The following is a 23,254-nucleotide window of genomic DNA, read 5'->3' on the forward strand; positions in this document are numbered from 1 at the left end:
ACTAAAGTGACGCCGTATGCGTAATCGTTATGGGTGCCGTTTACAGCTTTTCTTTCCAACCACATTCACGGGGTGGATAGGCGGGATTTTTGTTCTGCCCTGTGTGTCTTTCTTCCGAGTTTTCTCTTGCCAAAAAACAGAACTCGTGTTCGTTCGATTGTCGTTCGCGGATGGGTGCTCCAAATCTGTAGAAAGCAGAAATGGTGTGCTCGTGCACCCGGTTGAGCTGCGGTAATCGCGCGACGAAGGCATCGGGGATCACCTTTGATCTCTAAGGACTAAGGCTATATGTTTGTTTTTGGTCTCGATGGCACTACTAGTATTATAACGTTATAAGTGCACACTTGCCCGCCGTTTGTGCATGACGCAAATGAAAAATTCGCCGTAGCACCTGCCGTCCGGTTACTGAGCACACCTTACGTGCTTGTTTGCGCAGATATGCGAATGTTTTCGCTCACTTAAATGCAGAGTATTGCTAAGAGAGTTACCGTCAAAAATCAAGGCAATCTTGTTTAATATATTTCATCTGCAGTCGGCCCTACGTGAATACTCTCATGTTTCTCGTTAGCGCTGTTTCGTAGAAGTCTTTGATGCACCGCAATGCTCTCCGCGTTCTTCGTCCGCGTGATTTTCTTATCAATAGCACGTGCTCGCGTACGAACGTGCGCGGTCAACGAGGGTGTGAACGTGATTGAGTATCCTCCTACGCGTAGTTTTGTTATCAATAGCACGCTACTATCGTGCGAACTTGAGCGGTTAATATAGCCATGCATCCAATGAAGTAACCTTCTGGATTTGAAAAATAAAGAAAGTCAATGCAGTGAGACATGTACGTGTGATGATCATGACGATAGTGTAAAGTTGGGCTTGTTGGTGATGCATTCTTGTAGGCAGAGCGCGAGGCAGACACAGGACGAGAGAAGAGATGGGACGAAGACGAGCGCTAACTTGCAACAAAGTTTATTTCCAGAAGCAAACCAATATATACCCCGAGCCGAAACAGTGAAAAAATACACAGAATCATCTAGAGTCAACACACTTGCCATGCGCGAACATTCTATAGCCTCAGGAATTGCAACTGTTTATCACAAAGCGCGAGGGAGCGGGTGCTGACATATTCCGGCACCACTCTACAAAACTTTTCCGCTTCACTGATTTCACGCGTAAGCCTGCTTTTGCTTTTCCCTATCAAAAAGGTTTTTTTGAAAATCCGGCTTACACCCCTTTAAAACACACGTGCTGCCCTGCTTTGCGAGGAAACCATCGCGACCATTCAGTACAAATCGTGTCTGTTCGCGGAGCCTATCATCTAAAAAGCGACTGGTGTGTCGTACGTATTGCTTACCACAGAAGAGAGGGATCTGGTACACCACATTTTCTGCACACGAAACGAATGGAATTTTGTGCATCTTGGAAAATCCTCGGTTTACTTTTGCGTCTGAAGATTTCATCTTGAATAAGGTGGCCAATATTTTCGGCGCTGAAAAGACTACTTTTACACTAGCACTTGCTCTGATCTTTTTTAGGTTGTGCGTTACTTCATGAATATACGGAACCACGGCGAATTTAGGTGGGCGTAGTGACGTTTCTTGTGGAAAAGATTGTTTTTACATATGCGTCTTGACTAAAGCTTCTGCTACCGATATCTGTATGTGCGTGGGATAACCAGCATTCGAGACCCTCAAAGACTGCTCGTTGAAACCACTGACCATTAGGTGCGGGCACGACTTATGCAGGGCATTGCGGAAGCAGAGGTTCACAATGGCTCTTTTAACAAGTTTTGAGTGAGCGGAATGGAATGGCAGAAGAGGTTTACTGCTTCCAGGATGGTACGCCCAGCAGGTGCGGCTCTGATGAAAGGTGGAAGCTATGTCTAAAAATCATAGAGTGTAGTTAGATGGTAACTCATGAATTAGAGAGAGAGGCCTAAAACATTATCTGATAAAATTGAGAGTTAAAAGAGCATTTCATTCGCAGAAGCTAGGCTCACAGTCAAGAAAAACCAAATAGTCCTCAACAAATCTAAAAATGCGCAATACATGCTTGTCATTGAGGTCACAGGAAACGGTTCTGTCAATTTTGGCTAAAAAGAGGTCGCTTAAAAATGGAGCAATGCAGGAACCTATAGAAATTTCCCCCTTTTGGAGGTAGGGCCTTCCATCCCACTGGATAAATGTTGATCGCAAATAAACGGATAAACGTTCCAAGAAACCCCCGGCCTACACACCGACATTGTTTCGGTAGGCAATGCACCCTAAATTGTCAATGCATTCTTCAATACAACTAAGAAGAAGTCATGAGGAATCGAATAATACAAGTCTTTACATTGATGGAAAATGCGTACATGCTTTGACGAAAACCCGGGGAAACAAAACCGAGAACCCTATCGGAATTTTTGACAAGAAAGGGATCGTCTACAGTCAAAAGGCCAAGCTTACTTTGTAAGAACAATGCGACGCACTTCTGCCCAAGTGCCATTTTCTGACATAATTACTCGAAATGGTTTCTCTGGCTTGTGGCTTTTAGCACTGAAGAAATCTTCTAGAAAGTCTTTTTTAGCGTTAGCCATGCTGTTAACCAGTTTAGTGAGGTAAAGCTTTTCGCACAGTTTTTTCGCCTCCGATTTTACCTTCGAAATGACTACATTCATATCACATTTGAATACGGAAGAGACAGCTGCAATCGCTCGTGAATTGAAAAGGTTAGTGTCACAAACTGCAAACCCCCCTTCCTTGTCGGCGGGGAGCACGGTGAGGGCATTATTCTTGAGGTAGGCAGCGACTATTTTCAGGCTACCGCTGAAAAAAGTCGCGGCCTACCTCAAGGATAATGCCCTCAACATGCTCCCCGCCGGCAAGGAAGGGGGCAGCCATCATCGTGGCTACCTCCAGAACCAACCTCCTTGCGTGTACCTCGCTTGGGACCCAAGAAATGACCGGTAGGAGAAGAGGCAGACATCACCTTGGCTCTCTCTCAACCAGGGGTTCGCAAGGTACTCATCGATTCCCAGCAAGCCCACTGGAATTACCAGTAGGGTTGGGAACCCTGAAAAAAGTCGCGGCACAACTCGAGGCTACCGCTGAAAAACGTCCCGTCCTACATGAAGGATAATGCCCTCACCGTGCTCACCGCCGACAAGGAAGGGGGGTTTGCAGTTCTGTCCACTAACCTTTTCAATGCACGAGACAGTGCAGCTGTCTCTTCCGTATTCAAATGGGATATGAATGTAGTCATTTCGAAGGTAAAATCGGAGGCGAAAAAACAGTGCGAGAAGCGTAACCTCACTAAACTGGTTAGCAGCATGGCTAACTTTAAAAATGACTTTCTAGAAGTTTTCTTCTGTGCTAAAACCAACAATCCAGAGAAACCATTTCGAGTAATTATTTCAGAAAAGGGCACTTGGCAGAAGTGCATCGCATTGTTCTTACAAAGTCAGCTTGGCCTTTTGACTGTAGACGATCCCTTCCTTGTCAAAAATTTTGATGGGGTTCTTCGTTTTGTTTCCCCGCGTTTTCGTCAAAGAATGTACGCATTTTCCATTGATGTAAAAGACTTGTAATATTCGATCCCTCGTGACTTGCTTTTTTGTTGTATTGAAGAATGCAGTGGCAATTTTGGGTGCATTGCCTACGGAAACAATGTCGGTGTGTCGGCCGGGGGTTTCTTGGAACGTTTATCCGTTTATTTGGGAGCAACATTTATCCAGTGGGATGAAAAGCCGTACCTCCAAAAGGAGGGAATTTCTATAGGTTCCTGCATTGCTCCATTTTTAAGTCACCTGTTTTAGTCAAACTTGACAGAACCTTTTCCTGTGACCTCAATGACAAGCATGTATTGCGCATTTTTAGATTTGTTGACGACTATTTGGATTTTCTTGACTGTGAGCCTAGCTCCTGCGAATCACATGCTCTTTTCATTCTCAATTTTATCAGAGAATGTTTTAATCCTCTCTGTCTAACCCATGATTTGCCATCTAACAACACTCTACGATTTTTAGACATAGCTTCTACCTTTCACCAGAACCGCACCTACTGGGCGCACCAGGCTAGAAGCAGAAAACCTCTTCTCCCATTCCGTTCCCCTCACTCAAAACTTGTTAAAGGAGGCATTGTGAACCTTTGCTTAGGCAATGCCCTACATAAGTCGTGCCTCCACCTAATGGTCAATAGTTTCAACGAGCAGTCTTTGAGGCTATCGAATGCTGGTTATCCCAAGCACATACAGATATCGGTAGCAGAAGCTTTGGTCAAGAAGCATATGTCAAAACAATCTCTTCCACAAGAAACGCCATTACCCCCGCCTAAATTCACCTTAGTTCCGTATATTCATGGCGTATCGCACAATCTAAAAAGATCGGAGTACGTGCTAGTGTAAAAGTAGGCTTTTCAACGCCTAAAAAATTGGCCACCTTATTTAAGATGAAATCTTCAGACGCAAAAGTAAACCGTAGATGTTCCAAGAAGCACAAAAATCCCTTCGTTTCGTGTGCAGAAAATGTGGTGTACCAGATCCCTCTCTTATGTGGTGCCAGTATGTAGGACAGACCGGTCGCTGTTTAAATGATAGGGTCCGCGAACACGCACGCAATGTAATGAATGGTCGCGATGGTTTCCTCGCACAGCACTGCAGCATGTGTGTTTTAAAGGGTTGTAAGCCGGATTTTTAAAAAGACCTTTCTGATAGGTAAACCAAAAGCAGGCTTACGCGGATCATTGATGCGGAAAAGGTTTGTAGAGTGGGGCCGGAATGTGTCAGCACCTCGCCCCCCCTCGCGCTTTGTGATAAAGAGTTGCAATTGCTGAGGCTATAGAATGTTCGCGCATGGCAAGTGTGTTGACTCAAGATGATTCTGTGTATTTTTTCACTGTTTCGGCTCGGGGTACATATTCGTTTGCTTCTATAAAAAACTTGATTGGAAATTAGCCCTCGTCTTCGTCCCATCTCTTCTGTCGTTCTGTGTCTGCCTCGCGCTTTGCTACAAGAATGTGATAATCATGCTTTCTATAAAGTTCACCCGAAAAAAAACCCTGCTTTATTGAGCTTCAGTGTGTGGCTAATTCATTTTGAAAATACGATTGAAAAGCTGCAAATAGACCCAACGCGGTGGCTTAGTGGCTAAGGCATTGCGCTGCTCAACCATAGAACGCGAGTTTGATTCCCGGCCGTAGCAGCGCCTTTTCTGATGAAGGCAAAAAGCAAAAACGCCTGTGTAAAAAAGATCCCCAGGAGGTCAAAATTAATCCGGAGGCCGCCACTACGGCGTGCCTCATCGGCTGCGTTGAGTCAGCACGTTAAACCCCACAATCAATCAATCAATCAATCAATCAATCAATCAATCAATCAATCAATCAATCAATCAATCAATCAATCAATCAATCAATCAATCAATCAATCAATCAATCAATCAATCAATCAAAAGCTCGTGCTTAATTTGGCCTTCGTCAAGGGCAAAACTGGGCATGCTGTTTTATTGAGAAAATGGGGATGTGCATTGCATATAAAAATTGCAATATCCTGATGCCTATGATTCCTTGCAGTACTGCCTAAAAACCATTCGAACCGCTAAACTGTGCCTACAGAGCTTGTTCTGGTGTGAGAGCTGCGTTAATATTCATTATAAATGAAGAATAGGCATTCAATAATCTCAGCAATTCCATTAAATGAAACAAGCATCAAATACTCGCGCTGTCGCGTGTCCCGCACTTTCAGCGTAAACTAACGGCCAATAGTAACCTAATAACGCGTCATCTCTTGCCATAAAGTGCAACATGAGGTAATTTTAATGTTAAGCGAGGCGGCCTATAGCCTGAGATATACAGAATGAACGTTTATTGAAATAAAAGCAGGGATGGGGTCTTTAGCCAAGCGCTACGCGTTTTCCCGCGGCGACAGCTCTGTTCACCACCGTAAGATATACACACGCGAACTCGCTGCTTCAACCATAGCTCATGTCAATACCTTCCGTGTAAGGCAAAATTCAGGCTGCCCTCAAATATTGTAATCAATAAACCCGCTTACCCATCGTTTTCTCCCTTGTATAGCCAAAAAACATGACCGCATATCAGCGTACCTGCCGGCTCAGCGCCTTTTCTGCCACGGCAATATGGCCGCCGACCGGTTCATCATGCTTCACCTGCCCGCAATGCCCACTATGGGCGCCTCCACTCCACACGTTTTATACAACCTCCTTGGGTAAACCACAGTTTAGTCGGTCTCAACACGCCCACATTCCAATCATACGACCATGGTTGTAGGAATGGTATGTGTGTTACTCTGTCATTGTCCGAGTCTAGTGAAACCATTTTATAAATGTTCAAGAACTGACTGCAGAAAAATTCCAGGCAACATGTCCGGCATTGATATATCGCTTTCAGCGTGTGTTCTTTAAAGTTTTCTGCAAACGGTTGGTAGATTAACAATTTCATCTCGCTGCTGTGAGCACGGATACGATGATTGCGAGTGGTTGTCGTAACCTTTACGGACGAATAGAACTACGCAGGGTGAACGACAAGGATACTTGGACTGGATGCCGTGTTTGTCCCCGACAGGGGTATAACAAATCAAGTATAGAATAGAATAGAATAAAATAGAATAGAACTTTATTCTTGTTATTACAGAATGGTACATCACCAGAATATAGTCAATACAGAAAGGGGTCCCACAGTAATGAACTTTAGTGGGAACCTTTGCATTGAGAGCACTCACAGAAATATCCTAATTGCGGCTGCTATCAGGAATAATGCCGAATTTTTTATTAGCTATCTTATACAAAGAAATAACGGGAGTTCGCGTAAATAGTGAATTGTTAACATTGCATATTTTAGGAACATATTCCTAAATATGTTCCTAAGAAACATATTCAACAAATAAAACACACAGAATTGAAACACCTAACACAGTAATATTTAAACAAAATAAAGCAACCTATAAAAGATACAATATTGAGTGCTGTAAATTCATATAGGTGCACAGCAGTTTTATAAATGCAATGCTTAGGTGTGTAAAAGATAAAAAAGATTACAGTAGGCGAAATTTGAATCCGCATGTCAAAAGCCTATGTGATCGTTCGTCAAAAATGATCGAAGGGAACGTTTAAACGTTGATAGACGTACTTGTGTTTTAACCGTATAAGTTAGCTCATTCCATATTTTGAATAAAGTAAAAGCAAATGTCTGTTTACCGTAGCTCGTGCGTACCTTTGGAATTAAAAAGTTATTAAAAAAAACGAGTTTTGTTAGTGTTTTCAAGTTTAGTTCTACCAATAATATAGATAAAGTCGGGATTATTGAAAAGGCCAAAGGCAGCTGTGTCAACGTTAAATGCTTGGTGTCAGTAATCGGAAGAAGTTTAAGATCAAGAAAAAGGGGGGCAACGGGAGCATCAAAACGACTGCAGGTGATTATACGGAGTACCCGGTTTTGAAATTGCTGTAATGGTGCTATGTGGGAGTTGTAAGTCAGACCCCAAACATAAGAAAATCATAGTACAAGGTGATTAGGACTTGTTTCTCAAAGTAATGGCGGGCCTTTATTAGTACCCGAACACCATATGCAACTTTCCACCTGATTACGTTAATGTGTGATCAAATTTCAGAAGATGATCAAGTTCAATTCCTAAGAATGTGCATACATCAGTCAGTATGAAGCATGATTATTGATGCACACAGAGTTGAGATCGTCACGAGGCTTTTTGGGCATCTTAAAAACCACAAATGTTGTCTTAGATGGGTTAATTACCAAATGATTATTGTGAAACCAGTACGACATGTTGGCGAGGTCAAGGTTCAGCTGGGAAATAACACTGGAAAGTTTTTTTGGGATGGGAAAATGGTGGTGTCGCCGGCGTACAAAATGCAGTTGGTTGCGGATGTCAGACAATTCCGCAGATCGTTAATATAAATCAGAATAAATAACTGGCCAAGAATGGATCCTCGGGGCACACCTTTGTTTACAGTTTTTGTGTTGGAGACAACGCCTGATATGTTAACTGTTTGCGTACGATTATGAAAGTAAATGCGGAGGAGCTGTAGTGCGGAACCATTTATGCCTAATCATGCCAGTTTACAAAAACGTATGTCGGGATTAATACTGTGAAAGGCAGTAGTGAAATGAATAAAAACGGACCCAACATATTTTCCTTTATCTATTACGGTTTTTAATATATCTGTTAATGCTGTTAGGGCAAGGTTAGTCGACAGACCATGGCGGAATCCGAATGGTCTTGGTGTCAAGAGGCGAAATTACTAGAGGTAGTTCGAAAGCCGCTGTTCGATTAGCTTTTCTACCACTTTCCTTACGAATAGACCAATCGAAATTGGTCGATGATTACTAATAATTGCCTTATTTCCTTTCTTAAATACCGGAGTTATTTTACTTTGCTCCGTTCATTAGGAAGTGCGGCATTTGTGAACCGAATGTTGACTATGTAAGCAAGAGTATGTGAAACAAAATCGGCAGTTCTTTTGATACAAGACGCGTGAATGTTATCTAGGCCTGGACTGGTGATTTTGAGATTAGCTATAGTCGTCGCACTTCACTCGGTGTCGTAGGATAAAGAAAGAATGACTGTGCTGCATGATGCAAACTATCGTCGTAACTCGTGGCTGGTGCCCTTGGTGAATAGCTAAAGTGCTAAAAGCATTCGCGATATCTTTGGGCGTTGTTAGTACTTCGCCTATCTCTATTTCGGTGGGGGAACATTTTGCAGGGTTGCTGTTAAGGAAATTTTTTAGTAAATGCCACTGCTTGGAAGCGTTATTACCCGTTTCTAGTATCTTATATTTATAGTAGTTCTTTTTGGTTTGTTTCAACAAAGAGTTTAGCTCGTTGCAATATTTTTGTAGCGCTCCTTTAGGTGGGTACTAACGGCCGTTTCTTAACTTTGCGATAAAGGTTGTCTTTTTTGCGCAAGCGCTTTAACAAAGACGGTGTAACCACGGGTTACACGGTGTAACAAAGACGGTTTAACCACGAATAATTTTTTCGACAAAGTACAGTTGATATGCAGCCTTCTATGCAAGTGGTAATCATTGAACTAAATTGACTGTACCAACTTTGGGCGTCTTTAAGCCATGTTACACGTGTTTAGTCAGTGTTTTGGATTTCTTGGAAACATAGTTTTCGTCAAATACAGATTTCAAAAATTTATTAGTTCTTCTGTAATAAGGACAGTTATAACAAAGTAAAACTAGAGAGTGATCAGTGATGCTCATACGTATGATATAAGCCTCAGGAGAACAAAATAAGTTCGTCAAAGCATGGTCCATGAGAGTTCCTGGATAATTGGGAGGACAGCGGGTTGGTATATTGACTAATGATTGAAAGCCATAACCTTGAAAGCAGTTGGTGTGCTCGTCGTTAGGAGAGTTGTTGTCTGAGAGATTAATAATTATGCCACCTAATATCCCTACATTTTTGTTTTCGTGCGAGAGCGTATGAAACAGTTTGTCTAATGCTGCGCAATAATCTGGGAGGGAGAAGCTAGGTGACCTGTATATGCTGCCGAATTTAAGTTTTTACTATCAACGCCGAAACACGAGTTCTCTATTTCTACCCCAGCGATACGCAGCCTTGTACTTTGAGATTAAGGTCGTGTCTGCGCCTATATCTAATGCTTGATGACAAAAAAACAGCAGAACCACCGTAGGTTGATGTTTGACGGTGACAAACATCAGGAGTACACGATGTAAGACTGCAAATATTCCTAACGTAGTCTTTGAGCCAAGTTTCTGATACGCAGACAACCAAAAAAGGAGAGGAAACGGAAGAAAAGAGTGCTTGAAATTCGTCGTGGTGCTTCCTGAGGCGGCGGGTATTAAAGTGGAATACATAGTGGGAGTTTTTAGTTGATAAGGACGGAAGGTGTTTTGTATCGATGTATGCCATTATGGTTGTTGTGAAGTAAACACTGATCACCCGTCATCGTTCTACTAGGGTACCTGTTCATTTGGCATCAGACTCACGGTGGGCGTCGAGAGGAGGAAAATTTCGAGATCAGCTTCGTCCGTAATTCTAAGCACTGGGCTCTCTGTTGTATGACGGGCCTTGATGACACTACCATCTGTGCTGCCATGTATTGTCTTTCTTCAAAGCAAGAGCTTTGGCAAACACCTGCTTGTTTGCCTGAGTGAGGTGATCGTTCACATATACGGCCGGGGCGTCATTTCCTTGAAAGCTCTGTCGTTTCTTTGCAAGCGGGCCTCTCGTGCTTTAGTGATGATTTCCGCTTTCTTTGGGCGAGAAGTGAAGCGAGCAATGATGTGTTTTGAGGCGGATTTGTACGGCACTCGATGGACAACATCAAGGTCGTCTTTTGTCACAGGACACTCAATTTTTTCCCCGATTGCTTCCATTAGGCTGATGCAATTCTCGCCGTTGGTGCACGGAACTCTTTTGATTTCAGCATTGCTTTTTTTTTATATTGCTCAAGTTCCGCAACCTTTTTTTTTTAGAGTTTCATTGCGTGCTGCGAAGGCCTTGTTCTCTGCTTTGAGCCTCACTTGCGCTTCCTTCAAGCTTTCGACTGTTTCGTTTAGGAACGATAGGCTAGTGTTGAACTCTGCAATTTCCTTGTTTACGCATTCTACAGCGAGACCAGGGTTAGTTTCTAGCTTAGTTTTGATGCTTTTCAAGACAAGATCGACAGCGTCATCTAATTTCCTGCTTAACGCACGTTCAACGGAGTCAAGCCGCTTGCCAAGCTCGACGTTCGTAGGCATGGTACAAGACAACACAAGCAACACCAGTGCAGCAGCTGTCGTGGCAAAAAAAGGCTTAAAAGTACAGATTGATCATAAAATGAATGCCTACCTGTGGCAGAAAAAGAAACTGCTTAGCACGTGCTCTAATACCACCACTGCTACTGCGAAGTGTCGATGCGTGGTTTGCATCGGCTCTTTAGAGTCCGGCCGATGGTCCGGTAGATCCGGTGTTGCTCGCCAGGTCGCTCCGGTGTCGATGCTTACAGGGTAGTCCTGCGCAGGCGCAGGATCTTCTGTTGCAGTACAACTGGAGGCAACACGGGTACTGCAACTGCACGGAGGCAACACGGGTACTGCAAGGATATGGACCATTACAGAAGCCACCTGCTCAAATACCCGCCATCAGGCAACACGTTAGAAATGGCGAAGGCCTTTGCATGGTGACTCCACCAGGTGAACAGGTATTCAAATCCGGCGTCCACAACCTGTGGTAACCAGGATGTATGACGCACGTTGTAATTGGTCTGAAGAAACAAGGGCGGGTCCTGATTATATGCTCTGGACCTACTCAGGGTCAGCAGACAATGGCCACTCACAAAACGTTAGATTACGACAACCGGATCTCTCGTGCATAAGGGAGAAGACAAAAAAATGATAGACAAAAACATATAGCGATGAAGTCTTATTTCGTCACCATCACTTAGAGGATCAATTGTTTGGGAGACAGCGCGATTGAGTAAGGATTTGCAGTTATAAAGAACGGGGTCATGCTAGCCGAGGATTCCACTAGAGATTAGTCTTCTGGCCGCCACCTGAGCAAACGTTGACGTTAAATCTGCCCATCGAGGTGTACCCAAATTTAGGTCATTGTTTATCTTCCTTCCTCTCTTCCGTTCGCCACTTTACACGTTTACCTTTGCGAACTGCATCCGCCTTTGCATACGTTCTGTGTGCCACGACTCGCGCTTGTAATATCTCTCTGCCTTGGAGTTGAGGCATTGAGCTATGAAACGATTTCGCTATGAAAAGCGTCGCGCTTTAAAGGTTTATAGCGCCAGGTAGGCTCAATATTCGTGCATCGTAAAACGCGTCGGACGCTACTTTAACGAGGTTACGCTATAAAATCACAAAAACACTTGTAGCTGGTGGCGTGCGGCGTCCCTATTGTGATATTTCAGTACCCATTTTACGGAAGATGATTCTATTTGATCGACCCGCCGCGGTGGCTCAGTGGCTAAGGCGTTGCGCTGCTGAGCACGAGGTCGCAGGTTCGATTCCCAGCCGCGGCGGCCGCTTTTCTGATGGAGGCGAAAAGCAAAAACGCCCGTGTGTACGAGATTTCGGCGCCCGTTAAAAATCCCCAGATGGTCAAAATTAATCCAGAGCCCTCCACTACGGCGCGCCTCATCGCCTGCCTTGCGTCGGCGCGTTAAACCCCACAATCAATCGATTCTATTTGATCGCTGCACTCTCTTTGTTATATATATTCAAATGCGGGCTTTCTTCTATACTGATGAAAGCTGGCTGTTTTTGCTCAGCTGTTATCACGCATGCTGTTTTCGGCGCTTGAGTTCACGATCAGTGCCCGCGTCGCACAGTTACCCATCATAGAATACAAAAAGAAAAATAACCTCCACGATAAGGATTAGATGCAGTTGTAAATGTTATTGTACATTAGCAACAGTTCCGCTCATTTGCGTATTTTGCTAACACGAGTCTTAGTGATGATTCCAGTTTTATAACCGCAATTTCTAACTTTATTATCTAGCAGTGGTTTTTCAAGCAACTGTGTACCACATAGAAGTCCTTCATGAGCATACCTTTTTTTTCAATATATGCGCAGCAAGCTATCAAATTTATTCAAACTTTCTAAATTCTTCGGCACCTGAAGGACGTTTTGTCAAACAATAGTTGAAGAAAACCAATTTTTTGCACTCAAATAAAATCTCTGTATACATATAAGTATGAAATACACTCACGGCTTGCCCAGTTGTCCGCACCCAACGATGTTGCTCTGGAATGAAGAGCGAGATGGCCTTAATAAAAGCAGACATAAATCTGGGTTGGTTTTTTTAAATATTATTATTCGCTTTTTTGACAGAGTGATCACACACTATTTGGCATTTGGAAACGACGTCAACAACAATCAATTGCTTTCACTAGTTTTGTCATAAAAGGATCCCTAAAGGAGGTAGCTATTTCAAGCGAGCTACAGCTAGATAAGCGTTCTTTACTTCCTTAGTTCTTGTGAACTTTTTCTACCAATACATGGAGCTTTGACGTAGCTTTTTTTTCTCTTGCGTAGCCTCTATGACGCTGCTAGCGCTGAAGGTTCCTCCACCGCTATTGGTTGATTCCATCAAATGCTGCAGGCAATCAGCGTTTCTAGCTCTGGGGGAAGGCGAAGTTGGTTTCTGCGGCTCGGGCCCGGTCTTCGAGAGCCACACTCTCGCAGGGCGCATCTTTGAAGGGAGAATGTCGGCCTTCACCATCCATCATACGAGCTTTCCTGAGTCTGTTGATATCGTGTGTGCGTCTGCATTGCTCGAAACTGATCTTGAATTGGCTTACAACAAATTCCTAGACATTTTTCCAACCACATACGCTAAACACTTTCAATTTAAAATTTACAATCAGGGAAAACCAGAAAGCCATGGATTACCCGTGATCATAATCGCATGATAAAAGAAAAAAATAACATGTATCATTCTTTTCTGCGAACGCGTTCAGAATTAACACTGAAGGAATTTAAGAAAACGCGCAATCGACTCAATGCGGAACTGAGACGGGCAAAAATAAGGTACTATGAGCCCTTGTTCGCCGACATCAACCAAAGGCGCCCTGACGTGACATGGAATCTGATAAACAATGTTCTTGGACGAGATAAAGGCAGCCCATCCCCCGAAATGTTAAGTGTGGGCTGTCGTAAGCTCAATGGCACTGCGCTCGCGGATTATTTTATTCAATACCTAGTAAACATTTTTCCCTATGATAATAGCCCTGTTTTATTTGCTGACCGTCATAGTTTTCACGATAGCATATTTCTGGTGCCAACAGATGAGAATGAAGTTTACAACACTTTTATGAGCCTTTCGAACAGCAAAGCATTGGATACCGACGAATTACAAATAAAACCAATTAAATATGTTTTGCAATGCATCACCCATCCCCTGGCTCACATTTTAAATCTATCGCTCTCCACAGGAACATTCCCAACTAAAATGAAACGAGCAAGGGTCTCCGTTGTTTATAAAGGCGGTGACAGAAATTCTGCATCTAATTATAGACCCATATCAGTGCTTCCTATTTTTTCTAAGGGACTTGAAAAAGTTACATATGGCCGTTTAACAAAATATTTTGACATGAAAAAATTCCCCCACATTTCCCCGAAGGGGAGCATGAGGAAGTGCGAATGCACGGGTGATGCTATGAGGGGGAGTTTGTTGAAATTTGGTGGCATTTGCCCGTTAGTTACATTAACACCCCCGCGTGATCACGTTCGGGCCGCGACAGCCTCGCCTTTAAACCCTCGCGCAGCGCGACGGCAGGCGAACGAAGCGGGAGAGAAGGCGAGAGCGCGCAATGGCAGGCGAGCGGAAGGGGAGAGGAGGCGAGAGCGCGCGACGTCACGTGGCGTACTACGTCATGGCGCCGTTGCTACGCACGCTCTCCCCTCCGCTCCGCGCCGTTGCTAAGGGCGAGGAGGCGCGCGCGCGATAACACCTGCGGCTGAAGACGGACGGTGGCAGAAGCGTGACTCAGGGTAGCTAAAGAAGTGCATTCGCACTTAAAACATTATATCCAACTCACAGTTTGGTTTCCGAAAGGGCAGGTCTAGCGAAACAGCCTTATTAGCAATTAAGGAAAGCATTTTACAGGGTATCAAGTACAATATGTTCAGAATTGGTGTTTTTGTTGATTTCAGTAAAGCTTTTGACTGCCTTATTCACATACTTTTGGTAAACAAGTCGTTCTGGTATGAATTCAACCGCACCCAATCTGTTTATATAAATAACCGTAAATCAACTTTTTTGCCGATAACTTCCAGCGTACCCGAGGGAAGTGTTTTTGCTATTCATCACGTATATAAACGACATGGTAAATATTGGTGAAGGGGTAAAATATGTGATAAATGCGGACGATAGTACTTCGCTATTTACTGGACCCGATATACATGACCTAATCCACAGTTGCAATTTAGCTCTAAAGGAATTAACAACTTGGTCAAAGTTAAATAAATTAAAAATTAACCCTGTAAAAACCCAAGCTATATTTTTTTGTGCTAAGAATTAAAAGGTAGCTCGCATGAAACCATATACATCGACGACCAAACTGTAGAAATTGTTAAAGCACACAAAATTCTTGGTGTCTATTTTACTTGCAATCTGAGCTGGGAAAACCATGTGGACTATCTGTGTAAAAAAACTCTCGGGTGTTTGTGGTGCTCTTTCTAGATCCCGTTTGTTACTTCCACTAATGATTAAGCTTGAGATTTATTATGCGTTATTTTATTCCCAACTAAATTACTGCTGCTTGGTATACACCACGACAACAAAGACTAACATCACGAAACTTTTGCGCTTCCAGAAGAAAATGATTAGACTGATTGCAAATATCGAACGTCTCCGTACAACACAGGATGCATTTGAAATACATAACATCATCAAAATAGAACACATTTATAAATTTCGCCTTATACAGACGTATTTTTTTTCTTCAGCTAGCATCAGACATTTCTTAACCTCCCTTGCCGATCTACAATATCACAGTGCCAATATACAAACACGTAGGCATGAGGTCTGGAATATACCTTATTTTCGTACCAATTTTGAATTACAAATGTTGGCCTATAGTCTTCCATCTGTTTGGAATAAACATCATAATAGAGTCATCTTCACATACAAAGAAGTTCGCAAATATTTCTCACAGCTGTGATGATGAAGACGTTGAGAATAGAAACACTGTTTATAATAATATTGTGCTCACATATCTTTATCTATGATAGGGGTGCTTCGGCTGTATATTTTGATTGTTGCAAATGATCAAGATATGAAATAATGTATGTTGTTGTCTCCTGTCTGTTTTATTATGAAACATTGTGAATCTTTGTATCAAGGTGTAATGTACATGTGTTGGTTGTACGCTTGTTCTTTCATTAAGTTCAATGTAAGCTTGTATTTGTGTTTTTGTTCGATCATGCTTGTCGCTGCACCTTGCCAAATTCAGGGGCAAGGACCGTTGTCAAGCTGCTGCATGGCGGCTTTTTGTCCTTGCCCTATCATTCGTGTTGTTCTTTGTTAAGAATGCTGAATAAATGAATTGAATTGAATTGACTTTACAAAATAAGAATGATGCTGAGAAGCACAGAGCACCTTCTGCAGGCACCTTAAGCACCTTCTGCTTTCACGGAGGATATGGATAGCGCACGAATGAGCACACACCGTAGCGGCTAAAACTCGTCGCCGCCAGCCAGATCCAGACTATTGCTGAAAATCAGTTTACAAATTCATGAAACAGATAAAAGTGCGGTGAAATTTCGCGATCGGGATGGCCGTGGGTGCGGCTTCATAATGCTTTGACAAAGTAAACGCGGCGGTGCAAAGTCGTTTTTTGAGCGACCCGGCCTCCAAGATAGCTGTTCGCCGTGACAGCGCCGCGCGGAGGAAACGCATGTGGGCCGCTAGTCGTAGGTAGAAATCTTCGCCGTGAGCGAGCATGTTGTTTTCGGAGCACTTTTATATGGCCTGCGGACGCTAATTTTCTTTTTAAAGAGCAGACGTGCCATCGGTAGCATGGGCAACTCGAAAAGAAGTGCCATGCAGCCATGAGTAGGCGGAGCAAGCGCGCCAGCTTCTTATAATAAAAAGCTGGACGAACCGCTGATCGTAGCAAATAGCTGCGCGTACCTCGGAGCGCAAGCGCCCTGACATGTGCCTCAACACGTTAAGGCGCGTGGAAGGAGAGCAAGCTCTAGGCTTTAAGCCTTCGCCACCATATTTAGTGCCCCTTTGTGTGAGACGAAGAAGCGTCCAGCTTTGAAAAGCGCACGGGGAGAGAATGGCAGTGTAGAAACAAAAACACATGGTATTTTAGCCTTCTGACTGATTTGGTGCAAAACATAAAATACACTTGTTATTGCTGGCATGGACGTCTCAACGGGGTTAGCTCCCCCACGTACTAGGAAGTTGAAGGTATGAATTAGGCATATCCCCTGTTGGGTCTTTTTCATCCCAAGGACGTGACGTGTTAGTGCAGTTTATACGGCTTGAAACGATCAAAATATGCCATGTTTAGGTAAAGCGCCCCTCGACTGCTGTTGACATTTAGTAGAGTATTGGCCCGATGTATCACAAAGACCCGATGCCGCGGCTAGTATGGCTCTGGCCAATCAGGTAACTAGGTTGCCCGATGCTCTCCTTGTAACAAATCGAACATTCCCAGCATAAACACAATGCTTAAAGGAGTTCGCGTGAAAGGAGATTGTAAAAGCATTTTTATTGGGGAATGAAAGGAATTATTTCTTTAAACTTATTTGACGGCTGTGTGAATTGAAATGCAGTCGGTATACTCACGCTCGCACTTATTGCATAAAGGGGCAATACGGGGGCCTCTGGGTGTTTCGGGAGCCGGACCAGTTAAAGAATTGATAAAATATTTTCGAGGTTCCTGTTTTCTCGGTTTTGTTTGCTGCTTCCTAAAACGTCTTGTTCTTTTGCGATTGCTAGCTGATATGGGGAAATATTCTTCAGCGTATTGTTTAGCTAACTGACGGCGTTGAAATACTAAAACTAGCAAGCGACAAAGCAATTTTTCTTCGACAGTGTTTGTTAATCAGTACTTCCATTTCCAATTTGAAAGCCTGTTAAGAGGCCGATCAAGCTAACTAGCTGAGCGATTCTTGCGCACTAAGGTACTATTGGATTTGTTTATATATTTTACATGGTCTCCATCACCAAATTCATACTTTACTAATTCTGATAGCTTGTGCTACACAGATCTATAATTCCCCGCACGGGGCACCTTGAGCAATCTTGGTGACGGTACTGGCGATACCGCGGACCCCGAGCCCCCAAACATAAGCTGGATCCAACCGTGGCGATGTGTTTATAGGTGGAGGGATAGAAACCACGAACGGTGGCCGTCGGAGCCCAGGTCAAGCTCCGGCGGATGGGCTCCCTGTTTGTTCACCAGGCAGGGAGCTCCGGGACCTCTTTGGCTACCAGGGTAAGGTCAAAGAAGAAAGTACCCCCGTCTCCCTGCTTTTTCCTATGCCATATGGATAAATCAAACCCCCCCCCCCCCCCCCATACGTGATCGGCCCCCGAAAAGGGGCCGCACCGAAGTTTCTTTTCCACCACTTGCTAACTTGAGTCCTCCGAAACCAAACAACTATGCTCGCTTCATCGTGATGGAATCTGTAGACCAATCAAAACCTCTTGCTTCACAGTCTGTATTTCTCATTGCAAAGTTTCTTGGCGGTATTGTTGGAGGGTCGTATAAGGCCAAAAAACATCGAACCGGTGAAATTCTTGTCGAGGTCAGTAGCCAGGATCAGCCCCATAAACTTCTTGCTCAAACCAGCATCGCCGATCTGCCAATCCGAGTCACGCCCCACCGCAGCCTAAACAGCTCCCAGGGCGTGATTTCCGAGTATGACCTACTAAATGAATCTGAAGCTGACCTGCTGGAGGGCCTTCGTAGTCAGGGCGTAACAGCGGTCAGGCGCATAACCATCCGCAGAGATGATAAACAAATACCGAGAAAGCACCTCATCCTAACCTTTGACAAGTCCATCCTCCCAGAATTCATCAACGCAGGTTACATCCGATGTTCAGTCCGGCTGTACATCCCGAACCCGCGGCGCTGTTTCAAGTGCCGACGGTTCGGGCACGGCACAAACTCCTGTCGCGGCCGACTGACCTGCGCAAAATGCGCCCAGCACGACACCCGTCCGACAACTGTAACGTTCAACAACTTCTTTGCGTAAACTGCCAGGGCCCACATGCGGCCTACTCCAGAAAATGTGAAAAGTTCCAATTAGAAAAGAAAATCATTAACATCAAGGTCACTGAAAACATCACCTTCCCAGAGGCGCGAAAGAGGTTCGCCTCTTTCCCCCTGGGGAGGTACGCCGACGCGGCTCGCCGGGGGGCGGAGCGGCGTCTGGTGTCCACAGGGACCCAGTTCAGCGAGTCTGACCTGGTCCCTCCTACGCCCCCCCCTTGGGTGCCTCAGGCAGCCAAATATGTTGCCACGCCCCTTGCTGAGGCAGCAGCGGTTGTGGTGACAACCTCTTCTGTGGGGACCGGTGCCGCTCCCGCCTCTGCCTCCCCGTCCTCCAGTGCGTTGGAGGTTGCCGACCGGATGGACACCGGGGGCCCCGCATCGGCTTCCGCCGCCACCGCCCCTCCCGTGCCACCTCTGGTGCCCCGTTCGCCCTCGGCGGTGGCGGCTCAAACGAAGGGCTCCCGAAAGGGGGCCAAGTCCGGGGGGCCTGGTCCGCCGGGCACCCTTCTGACATCGGACGAGGAGATGGATGTCACGCCGTTCCTGCCTGCTACGCAGCGCAAGGAGCGGCCTCCGATGTCCAAGCAGACAGAAAACCCTAAAAATCCTAGAATAACAGCCCCGAAAGACGACACATGAACAAACACACACACACACACTCCAGTTATTCTAAAACTTAAATAATGGGAACAGAAAACATCATTCAATGGAACTGCAGAGGCCTCCCTAAAAATCTTGACGATGTGTATGAGATTCTGCATCCCAGTCAGCCAAGTATAATGTGTCTCCAGGAAACCCACCTCAATTCTAAACAAACAAATTTCTTAAATAGGTACATGGTATTCAGAAAGGACAGGGTTGGCTGCACACACTCTTCAGGAGGTGTGGCAATTGTCGCCCGGAAATCCTTAGCCTGCCACCCTGTCACTGTGAACACTGTCCTTGAGGCTGTAGCAATCCGTACGATAATATTTAATAGGTTAATAACGGTATGCTTCATTTACATCTCTCCTGATTTTGCACTTCTGAGCTCTGACTTCGAGGCGCTGGTAGACCAGCTGCCCGAACCATACATCATAACAGGCGACCTTAATGCGCACAACTCTCTTTGGGGCTCCTCTAGAACGGATGCCCGAGGTCGCCTGATAGAGAAGTTTCTTACATCCTCCGGAGCATGCCTTTTCAACAAAAAACAGCCTACATACCATAACTTAGGACACAATACATACTCGCATCTTGACTTGGCTATTGGTTCCGCAGTTCTCTTTCCATGTCTTGAGTGGGGTGTGGGCACGGACCCATATGGTAGTGACCATTTCCCCACTTCACTAACGTATATGGGTATAGGCCCGAGCAGTCCATCTTCCCATAAAAGGTTTAATGAATCAAAAGCAAACTGGAGCACATTCACACAAACATCTCAACTACACCACACATCCATAAAACACCTACACGTGGAGGAAGCCGCCCAACTCGTCACGGCGCACATCCTCGACGCTGCCGAAAAGTCCATTCCCCAGGCCTCCAGTGGGTCTGCAGGCGGGGACTGCAGGCGGGCGCGAGAGGCCCAGAACAAGGCGTGGGGTGTCCTTCGCCGGTACCCCACGTCACATAACCTCATTTCTTTTAAACGGGCAAAGGCTTTTGGGAAGCGAGTGCGTCGTGAGGCGAAAAGGGAGAGTTGGCGCACCTTCCTCACTTCCATCAACTCATACACTGACACACACAAAGTCTGGACACGAATACGAAAACTAAAAGGACAACAGACACACAGCCTGCCCCTGGTTAGTACAACAGAGGACACACTGGAAGACCAGGCTAACACACTTGCACAACACTTCGAACACGTGTCCAGTTCAGCACACTACACCAACACTTTCATTAAACACAAAGCATCATGTGAGAAGAAGTCCTTGCGAGGCACTAATAAGTCGAACTCATCCTATAACACCCCCTTTTCACTTCATGAGCTGAAGGTCGCACTCGGTACTTGTAAACCTTCAGCTCCAGGTGCAGACAGGATTTCATACACAATGATACAACACTTACATGCAGACACACTTGAAACACTTCTTCACCTCTACAATAAAATATTTCTTTCGGGGCACTTCCCACGCTCTTGGAGGGAGGCCATAGTAGTGGCTTTCCTAAAGGAAGGGAAGGACCGTTCCTCTCCCGCCAGTTATCGCTCCATTGCCCTGACAAGCTGCCTGTGTAAGCTCTTCGAGAAGATGATAAACAGGAGACTCGTGTACTTCTTAGAGTACAACGGTCTTCTCGAGAGCTGTCAGGCAGGCTTTAGGGCGGGGCGATCTACGAACGATCAACTCGTTGCGTTAGAGTCATATATTAAAGATGCTTACCTCCATAAGCAGTACTGTATGACAGTATTCTTTGATCTCGAAAAGGCGTACGACACTGCTTGGCGGTACGGCATCCTCAGCGATTTGAAGTCCTTTGGTATGTCGGGTAACATGTGGAACACGCTTGCCAGTTACCTCTCTGAAAGAACGTTTCGCGTGCGAGTTGGAACTGCACTCTCTAGAGTTCATGTGCAGGAAAACGGTGTTCCGCAAGGTGGAGTTTTGAGTTGCACGTTGTTTATTGTAAAAATGAACTCTCTTCGGAAGGCTCTGCCACCAACCATTTCCTGCTCAATCTATGTAGACGACGTGCAATTATCCTTTAAGTCTTGTAACCTGTCTATCTGCGAGCGCCAAGTCCAGCTTGGCGTTAACAAGCTAGCTGGCTGGGCAGATAGGAACGGTGTTAAATTTAATCCAGTGAAGTGTACTTGTGTTTTGTTTTCGAAAAGGCGCGGCATTCGGCCGGATCCAGACATCAAACTCAATGGTGTCTCAATTCCAGTAAGAAATGAACACAAGTTTTTAGGTGTAGTCCTTGACGAAAAGCTCTCGTTCATTCCACACATAAAACAACTTAAACATAAATGCCTAAAGGCCATGAATATACTCAAGGTTCTCTCCCACTCTTCATATGGGGCTGACAAACAACTTCTTTTACGTGTTTTTACCAGCCTGATAGGTTCACGATTAGACTATGGAAGCGTTGTTTATGGGTCAGCAAGTAAGACATCCTTCAAAATGCTGGACCCAGTGCTTCATCTGGGGCTCCGGTTGGCATGTGGCGCCTTCCGGACTAGCCCGGTCGAAAGCCTCTATGTGGAGTGTAATAAGTGGAACTTACAACGTCAGCGAGCATACACAGATCTTCTTTTTGCTTTTAAAATCTCATCTATGCCACACCATCCTTTTAAATCGGCTTTTTATGATACGTCTCAGACTGCACTACTCCTAAACCGACCATCGTTCTCTGCGCCCTTCTCTTAGAGTTAGAGAGGAAGCGTCAGAGCTTTCTGTCTCCTTTTTAGACACCATACAAAGTTCTCAAACAGATTTTATAGCACCATGGCATCTCCGCCCTGTATCATGCGACACATCCTTTACACATGTAGATAAAAACCGAGCTCCCACATGTGCAATTCTGCAGCACTTCTTGTATTTGCAGCAGAAGTATCAATTTTCTGAATTTTATATGGACGCCTCTAAAACTGCCACCTCTGTGTCCTGCGCGGCGCATGGGCCCGGCCTTAAGGTCACTAGAACTCTTAACAGTAACACCATTATCTTTACGGCAGGGGCTTATGGTGTACTTCTTGTTGTTAATCATATCCTTCAAAGTCACATCCCACAATCCATTATATATACAGACTCCCTCAGTGTCGTGCGGGCGTTGTCGTCAACAAAGTCTTCAAAAAATCACGTTGTAAATCTAATAGTCAAGGGTATTATGTCGGTTTATGTACTCAAATTTGAACTGGTTCTTTGCTGGGTCCCTGGCCACTGTGGTATAGCCGGGAATGAAGCAGCGGATCGAATGGCTGCTGCTGCTACACTCACGAATACAGTAGACATAACCACATTACCCTACACCGACGTGAAACCACACATCAGACAACAACTTCGCAAAACATGGCAAACACACTGGAGTGAACAAACAGACAACAAGTTACACGTAATAAAACTACACTTGGGACCATACACCACCGACACGGTAATAGATACACTGAAGTCGCCTTGGCTAGATTACGGATAGGGCACACTCATGCAACGCACTCGCACCTTCTCACGGGGTCTCCAAGACCTCTGTGCAGCAGGTGCGGAGAGGCCCTATCCGTGATCCACATCCTCATACAATGTAAGGCACTCGACATTACACGACGAAAACACTTCCCACAACTACACACACGACATATTCCACCACACCCGTCATACTTCTTAGGAGATGATGCCATGTTCTCTGTTCAGCGAACCTTAAGGTTCCTATCTGAAGTTCATTTTTTACAACTCATCTCTTATCACCCATAGTTTTACCCCTGGTCCTATACACCAGACACCGTATTTATCTTTTAACCACTCACGTTCCTCACCCTGGCCCTTTACACCAGACGTGCTAATAGTATTTAACTGACATTATCCGATTTCCCTCCTTATCAAATACCTTTGTATTTGGCGCTCTTTGCCCATG

Source organism: Haemaphysalis longicornis, unplaced genomic scaffold (genome assembly GCF_048455015.1).
Source record: "Haemaphysalis longicornis isolate Haplotype H1 unplaced genomic scaffold, Haemaphysalis longicornis Haplotype H1 scaffold_3, whole genome shotgun sequence".
Classification (NCBI taxonomy): Eukaryota; Metazoa; Arthropoda; class Arachnida; order Ixodida; family Ixodidae; genus Haemaphysalis; species Haemaphysalis longicornis.